The sequence below is a fragment of the Ambystoma mexicanum genome, chromosome 6q (assembly GCF_040938575.1).
Source record: "Ambystoma mexicanum isolate Mex_15411 chromosome 6q, UKY_AmexF1_1, whole genome shotgun sequence".
NCBI classification, from domain to species: Eukaryota; Metazoa; Chordata; class Amphibia; order Caudata; family Ambystomatidae; genus Ambystoma; species Ambystoma mexicanum.
The window spans coordinates 1,174,217,709-1,174,234,412 of NC_090937.1; the positions used below are offsets into that span (position 1 = coordinate 1,174,217,709).

Sequence of the window (16,704 nt, forward strand, 5' to 3'; positions counted from 1 at the left end):
CAGGATAGTATCTGCTGCAAGGGTATTCACAAAGGTACTGGCGGTGGTGGCAGCACACCTGCGCAGAGAGGCAATCCCAGTGTACCCTTACTTCGACGACTGGCTCATTACAGGGGAGTCCTCCTAATTTGCACGCAAAACATTAAAAAAGACTATCAACCTTCTCTTTCAATTGGTCTTCTCAATCCACGAGAAAGTCAAGCCTAGTGACAAGCACAAGCAAACAGTACCTAGGAGCTGTCTTAAACACACAAGAGGGGTTGGTCTTTCCATCAGAGGAAAGAGTCCAAATATGTTGTTGCAAATACCACATGATCAAGCACGACGCCAGATAAGGGTTTACCTGGTTCCATGCGACCCATGCAGGAGTGGTTGGCGAAACAATGGTCTCAGGCAAGCGGCCAGTGGGACGATCTAGTGGTCTTTTCGCCAACACTGGTACAAAGTCTTCGCTGGTGGACGAGAGAAAATCTACTGAAGGGGAACCCTTCTATGATCCAGAGAAACAGGCAATTATCACGACGGAAGCCTCTCTTGCTGGGCGGGGGGCACACTACCTTCACCACACAGCTCAGGGTTTGAGGTTTTGCGCAGCAGTTCAGAACAACATCTATCTGCTATAACTTCTGGTAGTATTCAAGGTCCTTCAGGCGTTCGAATCCCACTTAATACACTAATCTGTGCCGGTCCCGACAGACGGCACTACAGCAATGTTTTACATAAACAGGGGGGCACACGTTCTCCAAATCTGTCCAGACTTGAACAGCAAATTTGGAAATGGGCACTCAAACAGAAAATATTCCTATTGTGTCAGCACATTCCAGGGGAACTCAACTCTCTTGCAGACTCATTGAGCAGAGATCCTCTACGAGAAGAACACGAGTGGCAACTTCACGCAGCGGTGGTAGAACACCTCTTCTCACTATGGGGTTTCCCCACAATAATTTTTTTTCGCTACAAGCGAAAACGAGCAATGCTCAGACTTCGCATCCAGATTCCCCCAGCTAGGATCCAAGGGGAACACCCTATGGATGAACTGGTCAGGGAAATTTGTTTACTCTCCCCCCAACCCCCAACACCTCTCATAAGGAAAGTGGTGAACAAGATCCACAAGGAACAGATGACATCCTAGTTGCTCCTATGTGGGCAATACAACCCTGGTTCCCAGATCTGCAATCCCATCAAACTCCTGTGCCCGTACAATCTGCTCACCCACCACAGGGGATTAACACTGCACCCTCTACCTCAATCGGTGAACTTGGCAGCATGGCTCCTGAAGTCCTAGAATTTGGACCTCTTAATCTGCCTCAAAGATGTATGGATATCTTAAAGGAATCCAGAAAGCCTAACACTAGGCACTGTTATTTTGACAAGTGGAGGAGATTTGTAATTTGGTGCCAGTCGAAAACAAATTAACCCCATAAGAATGTACTCCTTCCCACATTCTTACTTATATGCTCCACTTGTTAGATGCATGGTTAGTATTCAACTCCTTAAAGGTCCACCTGGTGGCATTGTCAGCATATACCACTTCCCACAATAAAGTCTCATGGTAGAAGATACATGTCAACAAAGCATTCATGGAGGGCGTCAAGAGACTCCACCCTCCAATTTCAAACTCGCCGCCAGGATGGGATCTCAATGTTCTACTCGCTAAGCTCCCCCTTTCGAGCCAATGCAGAAGTCTAATCTCAAACACCTGACTTACAAAACTGCCTTCTTAGTGGTTATCACTTCCATAAGAAGAGTTAGTGAAATACAAGCATTGTCGGTGCAGGACCCGTTCTTGGTTGTAGACCAGGACAAGCTGGTGTTACGTACTCACCCTAGGTTCTCCCCTAAGTTCATCTCCAAATTTCATGTAAACCAGTCTATTGAGCTACCGGCTTTCTTCCAGGAACCCACCAGCTCGGCTGAGATAAAACTACACATACTAGATGTGAGAAGAGTGGTCCTCTACTATGTAGACAGGGCCAGACCGCTTAGAAAAACAGATCAACTGTTTGTCTCCGTAGCACTAGGCAGAGAAGGTAACCACATTTCAAAGAATGCCATCTCTAGGTGGATAGTCAGATGTATACAACTGTGCTATTCCCTATCAAATAAGACACTGCCTTTTATGCCCAGCGCTCACTCCACAAGAGGCGCATAAGCCACCCTGGCTTTCATCGCAAGTGTCCCTCTAGACAGCATTTGCAAAGCAGCTACATGGAGCTCAATACATACTTTCACTCAGCACTACTGCATTGACACTCCTTCCAAGACAGATGCACAAGTGGGACAAGAGGTTCTAAGACATCTGTTAGCTCATGAACCTTCTCACATCCCACCTCCTTCTTCTAACACTGCTTGCTAATCTATGCACAGCATGTGATCTAAGCAGATTCCACAAGCCTCAGAAGGGATACATTACTCACCATAATCGTATTTCTGATGCTTCTATCTGCTTAATTTCACATGCGCCCACCCTTCCTCCCCTCGGAGAGAAGGCGCATAGACGCTTATGAGCTTGTCTGATCCGTATCTGCTTGGATACAACTGTACTCACGCAACACCCCATGCTACCTCATGACAGAAAAACAACAATCTGAGGGACCTCGACGCATGAGGGATCATGGATACAGTGAATGTCACACTAGGGATAGTATTACTGGCACGCCCTGTCGACATCCCTTTTCGGGTTTCGAAAACAACAACTGTAATACTCTGCAGCTTCCACTAGATGTCGGCCTATGCACAGCATGTGAGTCTAAGCAGATATAAGCATCAGAAATACGACTACGGTGAGTAATGTATCCCATAAACTTGTGTACATTTTTTCATTGCAATATACTTAATATACACAGCGTACATTTCAGTGCCCACAGACAGAGCCAGTTCCAGCAATTGAGGCCCCGTGCGGAAAAAGACATGTATGCTGCCTTATTTGCACATATAGTGACATCACTGACACCACAGAAAAGATCACACATTTTTGGTACTAAAGTGAATTGTTTGACGTTAAGTTGCAAGAGGCTGTGATGTTAGACTAAATATGAATGATTACCATTATATTTTCTCCAACAGCATGATTAGTGAGGTTTTTTTTTAATAGTCTATAGTATGAATGTCATCACTTCAAGGGGCTTCTAATTTTAGTAGATAAGGTACAGTGGGAAAAAATGGTTTGCCCATAATCACACATGTTAATTCATGAAGCTGGGATAGAATCCACTCTGCAATTTAGACGCTTAACAACATATCATCTAAGCTCTGTTTAGTTGAACTATATGCTCTTTGGTTTTAATTTCTAAATAGTACTTGCAAAGTACACCAATCCTAATAAACCACTTAAATGTATACTTCTAGAAATAAGTCGAACAAAAAGATTAAAGTTGAATCTTTATCATCCCCCATCTTGTATGGAAAGCAGTGCGAGTCTAAAACATGGCCTCTGGATTTTGTCAATGTACTTTCAATGCTTAAAAACATACAACAAAAGATACTGTATGACAAAGCAACTTATTTGTACTCTTTATTTGACACAGGCACTACCAAAAAGCAAACTGATTTTGGTGTATCAAACAAGCAATTATCTGTCCATAACAAAGAGTGTTAACTATTTAAGTATCTGTGAGTCCTCAATGGAACCTGTGAATGCCGGGCCAAGTCGGCTAGGTGACAGAGGTGTGGTCTTCGGGGGTCTCACAGTGGCTGGGGAGAAACCACAGAGCCTTGCTGGGAGGAAGACTGGCTTCTGCGGGAAGCAGCCTCTCCAACCCCCAGACTACAGCCTTATGCAAAGGGAGGCATCTGCTTCCAAGTTGGATGACCATCGGTGCAAGGTTCTGTGCAGAGGCTGTTCTCTGAGTAACTAAGGGAATAAATGCCTGGTTGGCTTGAAGGAGACTCTAAACCAATGGTCTTCAAACTTTTTTGGCCGCAGGCCCCCCTAAGCTAAATGTAGGCAGGCCCGGTCCCCCGCCCCAAAAATGCCAAATGGACAGCAAGTCCAAATGCCTATGGACCATCACGTGCTGTCGGCACACCCCACTCCAAGTATTGTCCCTGGGCTCCCCTACTTTAGATGGTTACTGAATAAAAACTAACACTTGCCGTCTTTTTTCTCTTATGTTCTTATGATATTGCCTATACCTTAAATGTGCTTTTTACTTCCAAACTGTATAAATGTATAACTTGTAAAATGTATATAATGTACTCTGTAACCGTTTACCGAAGCACCCTTTTACCTCTGGGTCTGGAGTGCTATATAAATAAATAAAACAAACAAACCTGCTCCCTTTACAGTCTCTGGACTCCCTCATCCCGCCTCCTGTGCCTTGGTTAAATTATCTTTTGGTCTTTGGTCCACAATCTGAGACTTCAGAGCACCTCCCTGCAGGTGACACGAGGGATGGATTTGAAGCTCTAGTTAAAGGAAGTCAACGAGGCCTTGCATCCGATCCTCCGTCAGGTTGGTATACTGCAAACTGTGTGTATAGGACGATGACCACTAGTATGGTGTTGAGAAGGTTTTTGTGGCCGAGGAACTCAGGTTTTTCCCCAGATGTCCAAGCAAAAACTCCTGGACATTTACAAGAATGTGGGAGCCACTCTCTTGAAAACAAACCTCGTTCAAATAACCTGTTCTATGGAATTTCTTCCACTCTGGAGGATCTACAACCATGTTTTAGCTCACTTTACCCATCACAGAGGAGAAATTGATTGATTTATATATTTATTACGGGCACCAAACAGACTTAACTGCATTTGGGCGCAGATGATGGCTATTTTACGAGAATATAGGATACATGAGTCACAGCAAGGAAATACACTAGTGGTTTATTTAAATAAAAAGGTCTTTAGCCTCTTCCTAAAGAGAGCCAAAGATGGGGAGACTTTGATCTCCAGCGGTAATTGGTTCCACACTCTCGGTCCGAACACAGCAAATCTCCTGTCTCCTTTGTAGACTAGTTTCGATCTGAGTACATGCATCAACAGTTCATCTCCTGATCACCAATCTCTTTTGGGGGTGATGTGCGTGTATTTTAGCTGCAAGATACCCATGTGCAAGACCATTTATGCACCTAAACATCAGTCACGCCACCTTGAATTTGATACGGTCCTCAACCAACAACCAATGTAGTGATCTGCGTATGGCGGGCACATGGTTCCATTTCCTTAGATGCCCAATAAGCCTAACTGCTGCATTCTGAGCCTTCTGCAGTCTGTTAATCTGATAGCCTGGCAAACCTGCGAGTAGGCTATTACAGTAGTCTAGGTGTGAATTAGTAAGTGCTCCTACCACTATTGCATGATCCTTCTTCGGAACAAATGGGAGCACATTTCTTAGTACCTGCAGTAAGTGATAACTGGTTTTACCTTAGCACCCACTTGCGCTTCTCCACCCAGGTTCTCCTGCCATAGGCACCCTAGATTTTTTACTTTCTTTGAATATTGCAGTTGTTCCCCTAGTATTCTGGGGGGAAGGTTGTTGTTTCTCCTGCCTCCTTTTACTTTCCGAACAGTATGAGTTTGGTTTTAGATGCATTGAACTGCAATTGGTTATAAAACATCCAGTTCTTAATTTCCTTCATGCATTGCTCGATCTTTTCGAATGCATCTTCCAAATCATCTATTTCAAAAAAGATGTGGTTATCGCCTGCATAAGAGGGGAATTGCAGACCATGTTATCTTAGGATGTCAAATACCAGACAAAATTATAAGTTAAAGATCAAAGGAGACAATGAGGATCCCTGAGGGACACCACATTTCAAACACATTTCCGAGAGGAACCCTCCCAGGGCCACCTGTTGTCCTATCCTTAAGGAAGGAATTAAACCACTGTGTCACCTGTTCGGAAGCTCCCCCCTACTTTGTTTATACACTGAAGTACAATCTGGTGGTCCACTGTATCGAAGGCCGCGGACAGGTCAAGCATTAACAGTGCTGTAGATTTACCTCTGTCCGCGGCCTCCAGTAGATAATCCTGGACAATCAATAGCGCTGTCTCCGTCCCGTACTTGGCACAGAAACTCGACTGTAGGTCATCCAGGAGCCCTTCACAATCAACAAATGCCTGGAACTTGCTGCAGACCACCTCATCAAGTATTTTAGTGGGCCAACATAAGTTGGCCACTGGCCGATAGTTTTTAAGCAATGTCGGGTCTAAACTAGGTTTTTTTAAGAAGGGGTTTCACTATTGCCCTTTTAAGCGGCAATCGCACCTGTCCCTCTTGCAGGGATGTATTAACAAAAGTAGTCACAAATGGGTTATTGGTCACCAATGCTTTGGCCAGGCCCGCCGGCATAGGGAAAATTCTATTGTTGGTTGGCTTAAATTGGAGTATTAGCGCATGAACCAGACTCTTATTTACTGACTGGAAGTGAAAGCTCTTTTTAACCCTCCATTCCCTCTATGGTACTTTCCACCAAGGGCTCCGATCCTTCATCACATGCTAGCTGTGATTTCCTGAATATCTCCAATTGTTTTTCAAATAAATCATTAAATGTATTAGCGTCTGTCTGTGTGTGAACAGTAGACACTACCATACATGAGGGATAACTAAATCTAGTCACTATATCAAACAGTGCCCGTGGTTGGTTACTGGCCTGTTCAATCTCTTTGTGAAAGAACTCTTTTTTTAGCCTCGAAGAGTGCTATTTTATATGCTTTTAATAGTGCTTTCGCCTTAACTGCCTCATTCTCCGTTTTCGTTGCTCTCCAGAGTTTATTTGCCTGTCGTACTTGTTTCCTCATCACTCAGACGGTCCAAACCAGGATTTAGATTGTTTTGAGGATTTTAATTTGAGAGGCACATATTTGTCACAGATGTGTTCCAAAATATCTGACTATTCTTTAAAAAAACTCCTCACAGAGGAGTGTAGCATCTATGCCAGCAAGTCTGACCTGAACTTCCTTGCCGGAATTTTAGAGCGGTCCACCACCCTCCTTGACCAAATTAGTGTATTTTTTTCCGCCCATCCGATATCGGTGCAGAAATTTCCACTATTCCAAATAATTGGACACTGTGATCAGACCAGTAGATGGGGATTGTCTCCAAGAAGCGTATCCCCCCCCTCCCCCAATCCCTCTTGCTGCTATCGGGTCTAAGCAGTGGCCTTTATTGTGATATATCTGGAGGGATTAATTGCATATCGGTCTGTTCCACCCGCATGCTGTGCACTGGCAATAATGTGTTCGGGACAAAGGACAATGAATCCCTCCAGCTGTTTCATGCTTCAAATATGACTGCAAAGTCTCTGGGACTAGCCATTCAGCAGCAACAGCCCATGAGCTTCACGGGCAGGCCTAGGGGTTTGACCCTTCGCCACCTAACCCCAAAGGGGGAGAGGGCACAGTTCCTCGGTTCCATGTGTTAATATCCCCGCAAACCAAACGCCATACAAAATAATCGCCATATTTGTGTGGTGATATTGAGCCATGGAACTTGCCGGGGACACCCCTGCAACCCCCATAATTTTTTTGATGAAGTGGGGGGGTGTCACCCCCATAAACCCTGGTCCCAGTAACCCCATAAATTATCCCCACTAATATCGCCTATGGCCTTACCCCACGACCATATATATGGAGATATTATTGGTATGGATAATATTACCTGATACCAGTTCCTCTGGCAGACAGATGCAATGTTGCCTCGATAGAGGCAGAGGTCCTTTTAGAGGAGGCTTATTAAGCCAAAGCTGCCCCAACTGTGAAGCTGCTTTGAATTGAACTTCCAGCCCCTATTCCTTTGTGGCAGACAGGATTTCCCAGTTCAGCAAGGAGTTGATTCTTACCAAATCCGATGCCTGGACCTTCTAGGTCGTTCACTAGGGATAATGTCTCCCCTTTGCTCAGTGCCCTCTAGACCATCCCCGACCAACCAGTGCTTGCCTCCAGACCCTCTCCTGCTGGAGGAGGTTTGTAAGCTTCCGTTGACATGGGCCATAGATTCAGTAACCCGCTTGGAATGAGGCACGGGCTAGTACTCCTCTTAATTTCTGGTGCCAAAGAAAGAATGGGGGCTTACATCCCATTCTGTATCAGCGGCTCTTGAATCTGTGCTTATGTAAGTACAAGTTCAAGGCTGAGATCCTCCAAGCCCTCAACCCGCAAGACTTTCTAGCCTCCCCAGGTCTCTAGGATGCCTACTTCTATGTGCCCATCCACAAAAATCACAAAGTACCTGAGATTCACAGTGGCGTCCTGCCACTACCGATTCCAAGTTCTGCTGTTCGCTCTGTCTTAAGCACTTAGTCTTCATCAAGCTACACACTGTGGTAGCGGCTCACCTCAGAAGGGAAGGCATTCATGTCTTTCCCTATCTGGATGGTTTGCTCGCTTGAGCTCACTCACCTGACCAGGCGACAGCACATCTGTTCCACACCTGCAGTCTGTTGCACGGCTTGGGCTACGCCCTAATCTTCTCAGGTTTCGCTGTTCCACTACCTCCGATTTATCGGAGCTGTCTTGAGCACTCAACCTGAAAAAGGGCCTTTCTGACCGCGGATCGAGTGGCGAATATCTCCAAGATGGTCCATGCCATACAATCAGAAGGTTTTGTCCTCTGCTTTGCTGCGCCTTCGGAGTCGGATGGTCTCCTGCAGTCTTGTAGGGCCAGAGCATGAGGTCCTTCCAGAGGCTTCTCAGTTGTAAGTAGTCTGTTTGAGATCTTCTTTAGTGTCAAGGAAGGTAGCCTGAGACGTGGAGTGGTGGTCCTTGCAAGACAACTTGTTGAAAGGGGCTTAATTCAACAACCCTGGAACCAACTGACACTTGCCATGGTGCACACCTGTAAGATCTCTCGGTGAGCGACCTGTGGTCTCGATCAGAATGCTGAGAACCAATCAATCTGTTCGAATTGAGGTGATCAAGATGGCCCTGGTTGCCTTCATTAAGTACTAAGAGTGTGCTGGTCCTGATGGAAAACATGGTGGCCATGATCTACCTCAACGAACTGGCATGGGTCCTTGCCTCTTGCAGAGAAGCAATGTGACTGTGTTTCTGAGCACTGAAAAACAGAGTATCCTTGACAGAGGCTCATCTGGCCAGGAAGGAAAACGTCTTTGCAGATGCCTTGAGCATTACACACACAGGGGTCCCCTGAAAACCAATTCAGGTAATGCCCTCAATACAAAAGTTTTATATCAATGTTGTACAAAAAAACTCACAACGGACGATTTTAACTCATTCTTCCACACATAAAACAAATACTGTTAACATATGGAGTTATGGCTGTGTTCGTATAAATATATTTCTGATGTTTGTTAATCTGCTTAGAATCACATGCTGTGCATAGTCCGACATCCAGTGGTCACTGCAGAGTATTGCATTTTGTTTTTCGTAGTCGAAAAGGGGACGTCGACAAGGTGTGTCTGTAACACTATCCCTATAGTGGCGTGCAGTGTACCCACAATCCCTCATGCGTCGAGGTCCCTCAGATTGTTTTTTTTCCGACCAGATATTGGTCGCCTATACACGGAGATCCTCGAGAGACATTGCAAAAACTTTATTCGACCTTCGGTCGCCCTTAACTCATATTATGACTTACATCCCTCCTTCGGCGTCATAGCTGCAAAGCTGTTCACCGCCGATCAAGATCTCCGACGGTGGTGCCTTCGACGGAGGAGGTTGTTCGGCGTTCGCTGAACACATGGCCTGGCCTCGACGGCCAAATACAGTAGGTAGAGTGGGGTCGTGGGACATTTATTGTTTCTCTTTGAGAATGCCTTTCCCTTTCCGCTCCCTTTCCTTCAGGGTTGTTGTCACATGCAATCTGTTCCTCAGCTATGGAGAAGACACCCTTTAGGTTTTGCCTACGTTGCAAAGGCAAATTTACCTGGAAAGACCAGCATAAACGGTGTAACCGTTGCTTACCCCTCGATGGCTGTGCGGCCTGTCGGCTCGTTAAGCCGAAGACTTTGAAAGACCGTAGGGTCAAGAGGTGGGCAGCCTACGCCATGTCTAGGTCTGAGTCATCACCCGCCGCCGCCGAAAGTGACGAGGAATGTGACAACCCGACGTCCATTTCAGAAGTCGTAGACCTCTCTAAGGAGCGTTCACGCTCCTCGTCCGTCCCCGACAAGCTCGGCTCACGCCCTGCTTATGGGGATGAACACCCCGGCGACAAGGACGCACACAGAAAACACTCCCATAAACCCCACAACCCATGGCTCTTCCTCGTTGAAGACGAAGAGAGCATTAGCGCCAACGGAAACGCAGGTCCTACCGGCGGCCTCCTCAGACCGTAAGAGTCTGAAGGCCCCCTCGCAAACGCGACTAGCGACTGGGCTACCCCCAGATAAGGGCGCTATCACTAAACCGCCAGACGCGCACCGGCAGAGAGTGCCCGTCGACGCCGGAGGTACCCTTGACAGACAGTTTTGTTGTCGAGAGCCTGGCGCGGATTATTTCCACCGATAGCCAGAGACGGACGGCGAAAGAGACGTCTGTTACCGCTCATAAGGCCCGGGAAACGCCGAAAAGGTCAGAAGGAAGGCAGGAACCGCACATTCCATCGAGAGGAACTCCTAGCCTACCAGAAGGCTTTTCAGAAGGCGAGTGGAACCTCTCTTTCTAGGACGTTATTGGGTAGGTCGAAGCGTTTTCTAACGGAAGGCCCTCCCTTTTCTCCCCTGACCGCTCCAGGGCACCTCAAGAAACCCTAGAGATACTCCAGTTCTGTATGGACAAAATGGAGAGGTTTATGGAGACTCAGAACCTTCCAACACCCAAGAGATCAAGAGATGGACCTCAGGAGGATCCCAGGGCCAAGTACCGTAGGCTGTTTGATACCCCCCCAAGAGGATGTAGATTTATGACCTCACTGGAGAGGTCCCCCACTTTAAGGAGGATGACGAATTCTTAGGCAATGAAGGGGAACAAAACCTAGAGGAGGAAGGTTTTGAAGACAATCCGGATATGGGTGACGACGGGGGCTTTGGAGAAGACCCCGAAGAAGGCACTTCACAGCCCTGGCAGTCCCAATCAGCGTTTTCAGACCCTGAAGCCATAAACCTGTCCCCACCCAAAGACTCCCCTATTAGGAATACATCTCCTATAGACGATCAACCTACCTTTAATGCACTCCTACGCAAGGCAGCAGCGCATTTCGAGATTGAGACCGGGGAAACTTCTCCTGACATCGACTTTGTAGAAAAGATCATTAAGGAGAAACCCCCCTGTCAGCCAAACCATTCCCCTCCTCGCCTCAGTAAGACGAATTATTCCTTCACTATCCACTCCTGCGTTGATCAGAAGGGTCAACCCGAGGATGGAAACATTTAGTCCTTCCCCATCTGACCCGTTGTACATCAGGGGCCACTCTGTACCAGACTCCTTAGTGGTGACAAATACCAGGAAGAGAGCAGGGGTCCCGCTGTCAACTAGCGAGGCACCACCAGATAAAGAGGGTAAAAAATGGTATGCCCTAGGAAAGAGGATTACAGCCTCAGCTGCCTTTTCCGCAAGAATTGTCAACAACTCTTTGCTGGCAAGTTACGCAGATGCACAATGGAGCAAACTACGTAAGGACATTGAGGAGGGACCGGAACTCCTACGTACTCGCCTTCTAGCCAAGGTGACTGACGCGACTTTAGTCAACCAAAGCATCATTAAAAATACTCTGGATGCTGCAGAGACGGCTGGGCATTCCCTAGTCCAAGGAATCCTACTCAAACGCCATGTATGGCTACGTAATTCAGGCTTTAAACCTGAAACACAAGCATCTCTTATTAACAAACCCCTACAGAAGATGCAAACCTCTTTGGTAAGGCGGTGGATGAGGCACTAGAGACCGCAAAGAAGGAATTTGACACAATCAAGACACTAGATCAAGTTTCAAGGCCTCCCAACAAACGTGGTTATGGCAACAAAAGTTTTTTTCGAGGCCAACGCCAGCAGCAACAACAGCAGCAGCAATACTCTGCAGGTAACTGGTCCTCTAACCAAGGCACCAGTGGACAATATAACCAAAGAGGACAACGTTGTGGCAAGGGAAGAGGTCGGGGTCCCACCCCTAGAAGTTCCCAAGCCACCAACACCAAATGACTCAAAGATTCGGGTCCCCTCCCATGCTTCGCCGGTCGGGAGCCGGTTAACATCCTTTCTTCCAGCATCGGAGGGTATAACATCAGACCGATGGGTACTATCAACCATAGCCCGCGGCTACTGTATAGAATTCAACAGTTCCCCTACGTACAGACCCCCAAGGGGACGATGCATGTCGCCAGAACACCTCACCATCCTTCTTCAAGAAGTGGACCAACTACTAGAAAAAGGAGCTATAGAGGTCGTGCCTCTATCCCAGGTAACGGAAGGTATTTATTCAGTGTACTTCCTTGTACCTAAAAAGGACTTAACCATGCGCCCTGTACTAGATTTGCGCCCGGCGAACAAATTTGTCAAACCTCAAAAGTTTCGTATGGTGACTCTACAGGAGGTAATCCCCCTGCTTTCACAGGGAGATTACATGACAACACTGGACATGAAAGATGCATATTTTTATATTTTAATGTTGCCAGCGCACAGGAAATGCCTCAGGTTCATGATAGAGTGCAAACACTACCAGTTCAGAGTGCTACCCTTTGGTATAGCATCAGCGCCGAGAGTATTCACAAAGGTACTGGCAGTGGCAGCGGCCCACCTGCGCAGGTTGTCCATCCCAGTATACCCTTACCTCAACAATTGGCTCATAACAGGGGATTCTTACGAAGCATGCTTCTCAAATACCCAAAAGACTGTAGACCTTTTGTTTCAACTGGGCTTCTCCATCAACAAGAAGAAGTCCAGCTTAGACCCCAGCCAGATCAAACAATACCCAGGGGCTCGAATTCGAACAAAGGGCGGCCTTGTCTTCCCCTCCAACGAGAGGGTCCAAAACATACGGTTTCAAATCCCTCAATATGTGGCCGGTCGAGAGGTGACGCTACGCAAAGCAATGCGCTTACTAGGAATGATGGCATCATGTATTTATTTGGTACCTCACGCGCGTCTGCGCATGCGCCCAATGCAAGAGTGGCTCAACAGCCAATGGCGTCAGGCCAGCGGACAATGGGACGATCTAGTGGTGGTCTCGCAGGCCTTGGTTCTCTCGCTACGGTGGTGGTCGAAGGAAAACCTGGTAATGGGGAAACCATTCGCCACCCCCGCAGTGGAAGCCACTCTAACCACAGACGCATCCCTCACAGGATGGGGGGCTCACCTATCCCATCAGACTGCTCACGGAGTCTGGACTCCGAGCATAGCATCCAAGCACATAAACTTACTGGAGCTACTAGGTGTGTTCAAGGCACTGAAAGCCTTCCAGGCACACCTACAAGGGAAGACAGTGATGGTCCTCACGGACAGCACCACAGCCATGTACTACCTCAACAAGCAGGGGGGCACTCACTCTCCAGGACTGTCCAAGCTGTCCTAGAACATCTGGAAGTGGGCTCTCAAACACATGTTCCTACTGTCACAACATGTACCAGGGGAACTCCATCTGCTAGCAGACGAACTCAGCAGAGATTCCCTCTGCCCTCAGAGTACGAATGGCGGTGACACAAAGACATCGTCTTCGACGTCTTCACACAATGGGGATTCCCAGAAATAGATCTGTTCGCAACTCTGGAGAACTCACAATGCCAAGATTACGCCTCCAGGTACCCCCAGAACCAATCCAAGGGGAACGGTCTATCGATACCATGGTCAGGGAAATCTGTTTACGCTTTGACCCCCCCCCCCCCCCCCGACTCCCCTTCTCAACAAGATAGTGCACAAGATGCACCAGGAATAAGTAACCATGATACTGGTGGCCCCTATGTGGGCCAGACAACCTTGGTTCGCTCACTTGATGGAGATATCCCTATCTCCTCCAGTGAAACTTCCCTGCCCGTACAACATGCTGTCACAGGACAAGGGCAGGACACTACATCCATGCCCTCAGACCATGAATTTAGCAGCCTGGCTCCTGAGATCATAGAATTTGGACATTTACAACTCCCGCAGAGATGCATGGACATTCTCAGGGAGGCTAGAAAGCCTAACACTCGTCACTGTTATTCTAGCAAATGGAAAAGATTTGTCATCTGGTGTAGGGGAAGGAGCATCAACCCAGTTGACTGTTCTCCCACCCAAATTGTTCTGTACCTGACTCACCTACTAGACTCAGGCTTGGTGTTTAACTCTATTAAAGTCCATTTAGCTGCACTTTCCGCATACACCACTTCCCAACTTAATGTGTCATGGTGGAAAGTCCCAGTTATTAAAGCCTTCATGGAATGAGTGAAGAGGATCCACCCTCCCATAGCTAACCCCACTCCCGGATGGGACCTAAATGTGGTGCTAACCAGGCTCATGGGGTCTCCCTTTGAACCCATACACAAAGCAACACTTAAAGACCTCACTCTTAAGACTGCTTTTCTAATAGCTATCACCTCCATTAGGAGAGTAAGTGAACTACATTCGCTCTCTATACTAGAACCCTTTATTACAGTTCACAAGGATAAGGTGGTTCTACGCACACATCCTAGGTTTGCACCAAAATGTATCTCTATATTCCACGTCAACAGTCAATAGAACTACCAACGGTCTTTCAAAATCCTCCAAACTTAGGTGAGAAGAGCCTGCATACACTGTATGTTCGCAGAGCAGTGATGTTTTATATGGAAAGAACTAGACCATTGAGAAAGACTAATCAGTTCTTTGTCTCAGTGGCAGCAGGAAGAGAAGGAGATGCAGTTTCGAAATCCACTATTTCTAGATGGATTGTCCAATGCATCACTCTGTTACACTCTTGCTAAGAGAGAACTACCCTTCAAGCCAAGAGCACACTCCACTCGAGGCACCGGGGCTTCCATAGCTTTCATTGCAAATGTCCCTCTTGAGTCCATTTGCAAAGCGGCAACCTGGAGTTCTGTTCACACCTTTACAAAACACTACTGTCTAGATGCCCACTCTAGATCTGATTCCCAGGTGGGACAAGCAGTATTAAGACATCTTTTCTCTACTGTTCCTTCTCACAACCCACCTCCAACTCCGGGTACTGCTCGCTAGTCTATGCACAGCATATGATTCCAAGCAGATTAACAAACATCAGAAGACAATGCATTACTTACCGTAAAAGCATTTCTGATGGTTGTATCTGCTTAGATTCACATGCGCCCACCCTTCCTCCCCGCTCGGATGGAAGGAACATAGACTTTCTTCTAGATCTCTCTCTTCTGTACTCACTCACGTCTAATACGCTCCCTCAGGGCAGAAAAAATACAAACAGCGGGACCTCGACGCGTGAGGGATTGTGGGTACACTGCACGTCACTATAGGGATAGTGTTACAGACACGCCTTGTTGACATCCCCTTTTCGACTTCGAAAAACAAAATGCAATACTCTGCAGTGACCACTGGATGTCGGACTATGCACAGCATGTGAATCTAAGCAGATACAACCATCAAAAATGCGTTTACGGTAAGTAATGCATTGTCGTGTGTGTGTGTGTATATATAGATTTCTGAGGCTTGTGGAATCTGCTTAGATCACATGCTGTGCGTAGGCCGACATCTAGTGAAAGCTGCAGAGTATTACTGTTAGTTTTTCGAAACTCGAAAATGGGCGTCGAAACAGGGCGTGCCAGTAATACTATCCCTAGTGTGACGTCCACTGTACCCATGATCCCTCACGCGTGTAGGACCCTCAGATTGTTTTTTTTCGCCATACTTGTCGGAAGCATTTCGCGGAGTTCCCTGGCCTTAGCCATACTTTTGCAAAATATTGTTATATTTTCCCCATTCTCCACCCCAACGTTGAGTCACCGAACTTCACTCAACGCCGGCCCGGAGGAGAAATCGACCGTCGACAGCTGCATGACGGATTTGGGCTTCGGAAGGCCTCTGGCCTTGGCCCGGGCCTCGGAAGGCCTCTGGCCTCGGCCCTGCAAGTAGGGAGAATGGGGCGTGGACATACTCTACACTCTTTTGGTATATAGGTACATTCTTATATATTCCTACACTTAACAGCCCGCTGCCACAAGGTGCGTATGGAGGGTGCCCCTTTCCAATTCTGCACCAAGTGCAACCGCAAGTACCTTGGGTTGACAGACACACCACGTGCAATCTCTGCTTGCCGAGGGACCACCCCGAGGCGAACTGCCGAGCGTGTAGTAGGTTTAAACCGAAAATACGTAAGGACCGCTCGATCAAGCGTTGGGCCCACCACGCCAGGCGTCAGGAGGCCATGGCAGCGGAGGGCGCCTTCAGCGATGGCAGCGACGCCGTGCTTTCAGACGGCAAGGGCAACGTGGCGTCAAGAGACAGCCGAGCGCAAATCCCCCGACCTCGGAAGGTCGTCCGGCAGGGCGGCTATGGGCAAGACCCCCGGCGACACAAGCGCTACCCACAGCACTTCCACAAAGCACATGAAGTCCAACCGAGACTCAACGCGCACGTCGAGTTCTCGGAAAGAGGCACATAGAGAGCGGTCCGAATCGGTGTCATCTGGGCGTTCTCGATCTAGATCGCCGCATGACTCCAGGCAATCATCCACTGTTGCCAAGAGTGCCTCGCTCCCCAAGGTAACGGAAGTTCGATCGTCAGAAGACTAAGGCGACTTCCATCCCCAGACCGCACTCCAGGAGTCGGTGCCCGCAGATCGCGTAACGACAGCTCCCGAGTCCCTACCTCCACGTTCTAAAGATAGGGACACTACCCCTGAACCTCGACACCAGGCGTCGGAAGGCTCCGAA

The 16,704-nt window shown here is 47.7% G+C and overlaps 1 protein-coding gene across 1 annotated transcript in view; it reads left to right on the forward strand.

Moving 5' to 3' along the window:
• RFC1 (replication factor C subunit 1) overlaps positions 1 to 16,704 on the forward strand; it is a 1,503,724-nt gene that overhangs the window by 1,063,234 nt on the left and 423,786 nt on the right. The gene's annotated exons all lie outside the window — the stretch shown is intronic.